Here is a 10,391-nt window from a genome sequence, read left to right as displayed (position 1 = left end):
TAAATACATTTTCTTTAACGTTGTGAGTATAACAAGTGCAACAATGTTTAATTCTGTACAATATTTACAGTCTATTCAGTTCAGTACCTTAACAATTCAGGAGAAATGTGAAATTAAGTGCCCATCACTTGAATCTCATAATGGAAAGAGCCGCTAAACAAAATACAAAGGCTCGCATATTTTTTTGCTAATTTATCCAATACCCCTGCTTTCTTCTCTCGATCTCCTCACAGTCTGTATTAGATTAATGTGTTTCAAAGACAATTCCATCAGCTGGGGCAACAAGATTGAGTTTTAAAATAAGAAATGTTCATGAGAAGAAGGAGCCATTGCTAGAATGTTTTCAAACCATAATGGAATCTGACACATCTAACAACATCACAATAAATGAGGCAAGCACGGAACAGTGCACAGTTGAGCAGCGAGATCTGTGAAAATGAAAACCCTAAAAAGCGTCTTAAGGTGGAAGGGATTCAGACAAGGGTTGCGACAGCCAAGGAAGTGTGTGACCTCATTATCACACAAGCTAACACCTGATTCCAGTTCATAGATCAAGAAAAATTTGAATGCTACAAAAGCTCATTTCCAAAAAATGACCTAAATGTATGTGTGAAGCTTTTTCCAATGTTCGATAAAGACAAACTAAAAACGGAATTCACTGTGTTGTATCAGAGACAATAATTCAGAAATATTAGTGACGCAGTCAAGATCTTGCAGTTTCTTCTATCTGAGAACTTGCAGGCCTCATTTTCAGAAGTTGTGAAACTACTATGCATAGCTATCACCATACCAATGACAACTTCCGAACCAGAACGTTGCTTTTCGTGTTTGAAGAGAATAAAATCCTATCTTAAAAATACGATGAGAGAAGTGACCACATTAGCTATGTTTTCCATGGTAAAGATTATGTTAAACGACATACCGGATTTTAATAAGATGATTCAAAAGTTTGCAACCTACAAGACAAGGCGCATGGAATTAATCTTTAAATAAAATAAGTTGCTTGGTTTATTTTTGTATGCAGCCCCCTTTAATTCTATACCCACGAGCCGCCACTGGTTATTTTAATTCTTGAAAGTTCATAAATCGACCTAGAGGATCAGATTGGACTGGTTGTGTAAATAAATAAATAGAAATACAAGTTACAGTTTAATGTTTATTGACGCTACTTTACAGAGAAAAGCTAGAGTTGTCAGTCAGTTGCTTGCAATACTGCGACCAACATATTAAATCTCCTGTCACAGGAGCCCTGAGAGAAGGTTGTGTACCTACCACAATGCAAATACCTGGGAAACTTGTCTTATTTCTTGGATGGCTAATACCGCATAATGTAAAATCTTTTATTCCAGGGTATTTTTATTTAGTGTTTAAGGTTTAAATAGTTGTAATTTTCTTATTCCGTAGACTGCATAACATTTTTATATCTGTTGAAATTTTAATTCAGTCAGTAGATTCTAATAGATTTTCGAGTAACAAAGTTTCGTTACTATTTCTGAAACAGACTGAATATGGAATATATGAATACGATGTTTCCATTCTCTTAGGAATTCTTTCTATACTTGTAGAAATTAATTTTCATTTGAAACATATTCGGTAAGGTGTATAAGAATGAAGGTCTAGATTCTGGGGAAGAAATATTACCTTTCCTTCACAACAAAGCAAGTTTATGACTTGCTGAAGAATAACCTACTAATAACAGAATGATATTCGTATAGTAGGCCTACTTATTTTACTTTTTTAAAATATCGGTTAAAAGTTAAGTACCTGTAGATGTTTGACAGTAGTTATAAATTTAAAAGGCTATTAACTTGTCCATACGTGTTATTCATTGATTAAAGTTCACGTTAACACTTTGTTTGTTAAAAATATAAAATTACTTAGTCACACGTTAAAAAGTGTTAAAATTTTAAAAAAGGTATATACCTTGGACAGACGGCCCGTTTCGATATGATGTTACGTCTTCACCAGTTCTCCTGAATTCTGCGATTTGCATTCGTCAGTTGTAGGGGTGGGGGTGTGTTGCTCGTATGGTGGGGGCTGGTTGTTTGCGTGTTATGACGTATCGTGACGTCGAATAATGTGTGGGTATTGAACTGTAATTGTGTGTTAAGTATATATTGTGGTTATGTTATTGTATGTTTATATATTTCGTATTGTTCTAAGATGTTTAACTGTGAACTTTTTGGTGTGATGTGTAAAATTTCCACATCTTTTTCTATATTATTGTAGTCATGATTATTGTTGATAATGTGGTCTGCATAATTTGATGTGATGTAAGGTTTGGTTATAGCTTTAATATGTTCATTATATCTTGTGTGAAAGGATCTTCCTGTCTGTCCTATGTAAAAATGTGGGCAACTATTGCATTTTAGTTTGTAAACTCCAGTTGAATTATATTTATTTGAATGTTTAATGTGATTATTTAGATATTTCTGTGTTGTGTTACTGGTATTTGTTTTGTATGCTATCTTGTATTTTAGTTTTCTGAATGAAGTTGCAATTTTGTGAGTATTGGTATTGTGATATGTTAATATTATGTATTTATTCTCACGTGATGTTTGTGTTGGTTTGTTCTGTTTTTGTTTTGCCTTTTTTTTTATTAGTGTGTCTATTATGTTAGGGTTATATCCATTGTGAGCCTGCCTGGAGAGAAATAAAAAATAGGTTGCAGCCGCCAAATTACTCTTCAAGGAACGACCACTCATATAAATTGAGGGAAAGAAGACAGAGGACGGACACTGGAAAGTTTTCTTTTCTCAATCGTACTATCAGGGACTGGAATGCTTTACCTGCAGACTTACTAAAGGCTTTACCAACAACCAAAAATGTATTTAAAAATAGGCTTAAGGACTTTACTAATAGACGATAATTATACACAGTATTTAAAGAGTGTAAATGATATTTTGTTATTGAAGTGTTGTATCAGTGAAGAACTATGTTGTGTCAGTGAAGTGTGTTGTGTAAGTGAAGTGTGTTTCTGTCAGTGAAGCTTTATAGTTTATATTGGCAGTGCAAAGTATTTGAACAGTGAAATATTTTTGAAGTGTTAGTGAAATCAGGATAGAATCAGTGAAATGTGTCGTAGTTCCAGTGCAGTGAGTGAGTTGACAGCGAAATGAGTGTAGTGTTGAAAGGTACTTGTGCAGATATGAACATATCATACTCGTGGGTTTTAGTTCGAACTTAGGTTTAAGATACAAATTAGATTTATTTTAAATGTTATTTTAAGTGATCGTTTCATTTAATTTAGGAAATTCCCGGTTGTTATTATTATTATTATTATTATTATTATTATTAATTGTATTTTTAATTTTAAGTTTGTTATTGTCATTATTGAGTGTAAATAGTTACCACTGCCACCGGGTATATACTCATTGCAGTGTGAATAAATACATACACATACATTGTCCTGTGCTATATATTTTATTGTGTTTAATTCTTCCATGTAGTTGTCATTGTTCATTGGTATATTAATTAATTTGTGTCTCATTGTACGGAAAGCTGTATGTTTATGTTGTATGGGATGATCTGATGAATTGTGTATGTATGTTGTGGTTGTAGTGGGTTTCCTACAATCGACAAATGCACATCGCAGAATTCAAGATCACCAGTAGTTCAAGAGACACCGATGAAGACGTAACATCACGTCGAAACGGGCCGTCTGTCGAAGGTATATACCTTTTTTTAAAATTTTAACACTTTTTAACGTGTGACTAAATAATTTTAATGTTTTTAAGAAATATTAAGTTATGGTACTCTAAATTGTCATCTTGCTTTTCCTCTTTTCTGACCTATTTCGTGTAACCAATGCTGTTACTAGATAAATAACTAAAAAAAATTGCTGCTGCATAAAAAGTTGTAATCAGATTTCGCACAAGTTTGCCAGGTGAGTGCAATGTGGTCCAGTGTGGCATACTAGTGCCACTATTCCTCCATACGAAGGAGCCATATCTGACATCTTGATCTTTTCATTAAAAATAATAAAAATGTATAGCTTATACCACAATACAATAATACTTAGATTACATAATACAGCATACATTATTCTTGGATAAACTGCCAACTTTACAAACATGAACTGCAGGAGATTCTGGAAGTGAGATATGCGATTAAAACATAGTTCTTAAATAGAAATGTTCAGCAATATACAGGCATCTTTTGTAATACATACAATAAAACGTGGAAACCTTGCTACTGTGTATGCCACAGTTATGAACAAAGCTAATATTGTCATAGCAAGTTGTCACTGTATACATGTATATGGGAATATCTCCTGCAGCATGAACATTTGCAGTGTCCACGAAACATTCTTCTCTTACATAGAAGCTGCAATAAAATATCTAATACAGTTAATTCCTAACCGTCGCAATCACACTCACTTATATAACATCCAAGTTGTTAGTGATACATTAACTAAGATAATACAGTACTTGTATAAAAATGTAGGATAAGAATAAGTGGCGAACATTGGCAAGCATAATTTTCTAATACTTACAAAAATAATAACAATAACAATGAAACTAGTACAGTTTTATTAAAAATACAAACCTATTGATGAGAAATGAATGAAATACAGAACTGATGAAAATGTAAACATGCAATGCAGCCAGATTGCATTGAAGATGAAGACAAATACATTTTATTGAATATCAGACTTTGCACCAATTTATTTTGGAAAGCTTTTTTAATTTTTTTTTTTAAGTAAACTACCGTTACTGATTTCATCCTAAAATAGATTGAATCTAAAAACATGACATTTCTTACTTACAATATTTCAGAAACCGATACAAACCCTCAACTTATGATTAGCAAAGAAACTAGAAAGCTTTCACTGTTAAGGGACGGAGCCAATAGTATCTAGAAGTTAGCAAGTTAGTAGCTGGCTGCGTTATATTTCATGATGGATGAGATGTTCTGAATGTTTTCACAGCTTGGTTGTCATTCATTTTTTATTTTCAGCATTATCAAATTTTAAAAACTATTTGGGTTAAAAATCGGGCAATTAACTAAAAAATACCAAATATCATACATTTATATTCATCTAGTTGACATAGTGCCTTTACATTACTGTAATGTAACTGAATTATTCATACATCTTGATTAAACAACTTTTAACACTGTATCACTTCAGAATATGTATGATAAGAACTTTCTTGTGTTAAATTTTAACGTACCTTGTTAATATGTTTCGACCTATTTTGGGTCATCTTCGGAACTGGTCGTTGTTGGTCTTGGCGCCTCTTGTTTACTGTGTGGGTGCGTTCGTAGTGTAGAGTCAAAGAGTGTATGTGTTTTGAAATTGAGTTGTGTGTTGAGAATATCGTTGGGGTGTGTTTTCGTGTGTCTGTATATTTCATATTGTTCTAGTGTGTTGAGTTTTTGGTTTTTTTGGTTGGATGTGCAGTATTTCCATGTCTGTGTTGATGTCTCTGTAGGTGTGCTTGGCATTTGTGCATGTGTGGAGGTGTTTTGTAATTTTGTTATGGCTGTGATGTGTTCTTTGTAACGTGTTTGAAATGATCTGCCTGTCTGTCCTATGTAGAAGTTGTTGCAGGTGTTACATTTGAGTTTGTATACGCCTGTGTGGTTGTATTTGTTTGTTTGTGTGTTGAGATGTTTTTGTTACAAAACACCTCCACATATGCAGAACACATCACAAATGCCAACCACACCTACAGAGACATCAACACAGACATGGAAATACTGCACATCCAACTAAAAAGCCAGAAACTCAACACACTAGAACAATATGAAATATACAGACACACGAAAACACACACCAACGATATTCTCAACACACAACTCAATTTCAAAACACATACACTCTTTGACTCTACACTACGAACGCACCCACACAGGAAACAAGAGGCACCAAGACCAACAACGACCAGTTCCGAAGATGACCGAAAATAGATCGAAACATGTTAACAAGGTACGTTAATATTTAACACAAGAAAGTTCTTATCTTACAAATTCCGAATGATTCAATCATCTTTACTTCATGAATAAAATTTTATCATCTACCCATTTTCAGAATGTTCAAACTTATATTGTTTTTATTATTTTTCATTCTTCAACACAAAGTGGAGCTAATAGTAATCTTAGATCACTCAATGTTTTCTTGTAGTACATTTTCTGTAAGGAAAATAGACACTTTTCAGAGATATGACCCTGTTCCTAATTGAGATACAGTACTTTTGATAGAATATACTGATATTAATTTATATCTTGTAATAAAACAATCATTCAAATAACATACATGTGTAATTTAATACTTATAAAAACAATAAACATCCAAGCAAGCTGTGAAACTTTCTGCAGTACTTGAAACAAAAACAGGTCTTTATCATGGATTCTGTGGGGCTTGAAAAAGAATACATAGCTAAGTATTTTGTCAGTGTGATCCTCTTTGCAGGGTATAATATATTTTTTAAGAAACCTTTAAGTTATAGTGCCAGATTTTTCCTTTTTGCAATGTCATAGTTGCAGAAACAAACAATATTTTGAAGCTATGTGTTGATGTCATCGATAGTGAAGGCAAGAAAGGAGGAATATAACTGCTCTTTCCTTCTCTTCATTGATAATAGAGCTGATATGCAGGATCGAAATTTTGTATGTTTCTGCATCTGTAACATGTTGCAAAACTAAAAATCTCACATCATATGATACACCATGGAAGTCTAATCATAAAATACTCGTATTTCCGTATATAAACATTTATAAATTCTCATTAAGAATAATATAACAACACAATTATTATCAATATGGCTGTATTAGCCATAGTCATGAAGGTAGGTGAGGAGCTACATTAATTTGCATGGTCAGCTTTCTACTTTGATTACGGTATTTGAAAGATCATTTATGATTAAATGAATATAAACTAAAATGTATATTATTGTTAAGTGGTTTCAATGTAATTGAATAATTTCCAGATGAAAAAAGTAAAAATTAATAAACTGATATTACTAAAAAGTTAACATCATGCTATCCATACTTATTAGAGAACCAGCAATAAATTTGAGTTGAAAATACATTTTTTATTGAGGTCTTCAAGGCGTTGTTTTGCATTTATCTCAGAATGTATAAGAGAAAGATATTAAGATACAGATATATGACTGATACCAGCACCAGTATTTTAAGGCATTAATGTTGTAAATAGGAACCAAATAAAAACTGAGTCATATAAATTCAGTACTATATTATTTTTGTCTTCTGTATTTATTTAAGAAAATAATGTTTATGTTATTATATAGGCCTACTATTTAGTTATATTAATAGTACAGAGGTGAGAAGAAACTGAGTTAAAAGCATAATTGAAAACTGTATTACAAAGTCAGGTTAAGTCTACCTATACTACAATATTCTAGATATATCATAAACTTGAAAAATAAAATATATTTTTATTTCTTGTAAGGAATAGGAAAACAGAGAACAAAGTACTGATCTCTATAAAGAAAGTATCTGCATACCATAAGATAATTATGCAATACTGCAGTTGAGAATAACTGTGGACAATAAGAAAAAAATGCAGATAGGCCTATATCAATTAGTTATGGTGTTTATAACTCAGTATGGAATTGAAACTCTATCACTAACTGACAAACATCACAGAAAATTGACAGTAGCAGAAATTATATAGGGCTACTTAAGAACTGCCGGGAAAATTGGACTAGATCGAATTAGAAATGAAAGAATAAGAGAAGAAATAACCGTAAGAAGGATTAAACCAGGTTATTGAAGAATGGCCACTGAAATACAATGGACTCTCCTAAGTTAGACAAAACAGAATTGAAAGTTCAGTCCAATAAGGGTAGTGGGTGTGGTAGGTGAAATGAATACAAATTCTTATTGGTTATCCATCAACGAATACAGTACTGTACTTGCATTTCCTGCCCGCCCGAGACTTGTGTAAGCGCTTCTAGTACCACAGTGGGTTTCCACAGTTCTGTCTCACAAACGGCACAATTCTCAAATAGAAAAAGAACAGTTGATTAATTTAAAATCAGTGATCAATATGGATGTCCTAATTAGTAAAATATTCTGTTTTCCTTTAACAAAAGTATCACTACAAGACACAGAACCAATTCCCATTCAAATGGCAAACCTATTTCTTAGTGCCCGTATAGGGGCGTGTCTAATTCTCCTATGTAAGCAGTCGAACGATAGGATGTCGAACTTGAGAGTTTGAATAAGCATATCGCATGTCAGAGGAAAATCTAGGATTAAATGGGAGAATACAATACAGGCAGTAGATCAGAAGAGAGGAACACAATGATGAAAATAAAGATAATGTGTAATGACACGAGTTACTGGATGAACTGAATAGAAAGGGATGCCTAATGGTATAATGGGACAGATGAAGAAAAATAAAAAGAAGAAATAATGTGTATTGTTCTAATAATATGAGTTACGTTTCTGGCCAATGGAAACTTTTAAATTCAGATTAGTTAACAGCAAAATAGAAAATATGTCAGTGAAAGGGGGGGGGGGATATTTATTTTAAATATCTGTTCCATATTTGGAAATATTTAAGTATCGGTACAGTGTGTACAATGAGTATAATTGTGACCACTTAGAATAAAGTAACTATTCCTCTACTTTGTTATGAGTGTAATTAATACAACTTCATTATTAAATTTATTCTGTTGGATATAAATAATTAGCAATATTAATCAATAATCCATGTTGAATCTTTCGTACACTACTTTTAACACTTGAATATAAATAGTTGATTAAATGGCGATCTTACTCGTGTTAATTGTGTAAGCATGTGCGGCTTACAGCTGTTTCATACAACCCAAAAACCAAAAACTCAACACACTAGAACAATATGAAATATACAGACACACTAAAACACACCCCAGTCAAATTCTCAACACACAGATCAATTTCAGAACACACACACTATTTGACATAACTCTTCATCACACGAACGCACCCACACAACAGGCAGCGAAGTTGAGATAGCGCCGAGATCTAGTAGGCTCTGAGGATGGTTTCAAATAGCACAGAAACAGCTGTAAGCCTCACATGCTTACATAATTAACACGAGTAAGATCGCCATTTAATCAATTATTTATTAATCAATAATTGAAATGCAAATTATCTTTTAGAGTTAAAATAGATTTGGATTTAAATTTGAGTGCCATTAAAATAATATTTTTTATATCTTCTACATTGCTTGACTACGTTAAAAATGATACACTTACAAGAAGAAAATAACTATTCATTTAGAAGCTTCATGTAACTCATACACAAATATAGTGAAAATTCATAAGGACTATTTTCAAGAACTTATACTGAAGGATAAGTTGATTAACACTGGTTTTATTTCAAGTACTTAGTTCATATTTATTGGTGTAAAGACTGGTCATTGGCAGGAACTTGACTGTGCTCTGGTAGTGTGGGACAGTATGTTAAATATTACTGCAGACTGAACACACTTGGCTTGAAAAAAAATTCCACCTTCGAAAAATGCTGAATCCTTGAGAAACTTATTGGTATAATTACATTTTTTATTAATTAAAGTAACCACTTGGACAAATACGAACAGAATTGTATGCAGTCATTTGAATTACACGTATTGAGAGTCCAGAATAGTTTAACATTGGTTAAATCTTTCGTGTGACTCTTTTAATATGTAACTTTCCTAATAAGAGTTTCAAAAGAATACCATTGTGTACCTACTTGTACTTCTTAAGTACCGGTATTTAATCCCCATTTAAAAGAATTTTGTGCGAGATCGTGCATATTTGCTGTGTTTCCACACAAAACCAATCTGCGGAAAGCTAAAATTCCACATTCAGTATTCCCAACCTAACTCACATAACAATTTCCCTCTTCTTACCGCTTAAGTGACATATTGATTTTACTGCTTTAGGCTTTTAACATATTATTTTTAGAGACGTTCAATATAGTAATAATTATAAATTGGAAACTTACCACTGCAGTTTCACCTAAATTGCACTGTTAATTATTGTTTTTAAATATTTGCAAAAATTAAGTAAATTCTACAACTCCACTAAAGTTGCTGCATTTGTGATGCAAGTAACATTAAGGAAGCCGTGAAAAAATCAACAAGACTCATCATAGACTGGGGGAAAAAAAAGACAGATGTATATCACGGCCTGCTGGAGTATAGTAAACACAGAAAACATTTTAAAGCAACAATATTGAAGATAGATATTTTTGTTTTGCAAATTTGCCGTCATTGAACAGAAACCAAGATGGAGATTTCATTGCAACTAATTAGAAATTCCTCTTTCAGGTATGTAATAAATGATCTTCGCACAAAATAATGTACGATACACGAGCGGTATGTTTCCTTTCAATTCTTGGAAATTAAAAAAGCTCAACTACGTTTCGCTTTTTCAAACTTTTCCTCGAACATG

The sequence above is a fragment of the Periplaneta americana genome, chromosome 7 (assembly GCF_040183065.1).
Source record: "Periplaneta americana isolate PAMFEO1 chromosome 7, P.americana_PAMFEO1_priV1, whole genome shotgun sequence".
Taxonomy (NCBI): Eukaryota; Metazoa; Arthropoda; class Insecta; order Blattodea; family Blattidae; genus Periplaneta; species Periplaneta americana.
The sequence above is the reverse complement of the archived record's forward strand: the minus strand, read 5'-3'. Positions refer to the sequence as shown.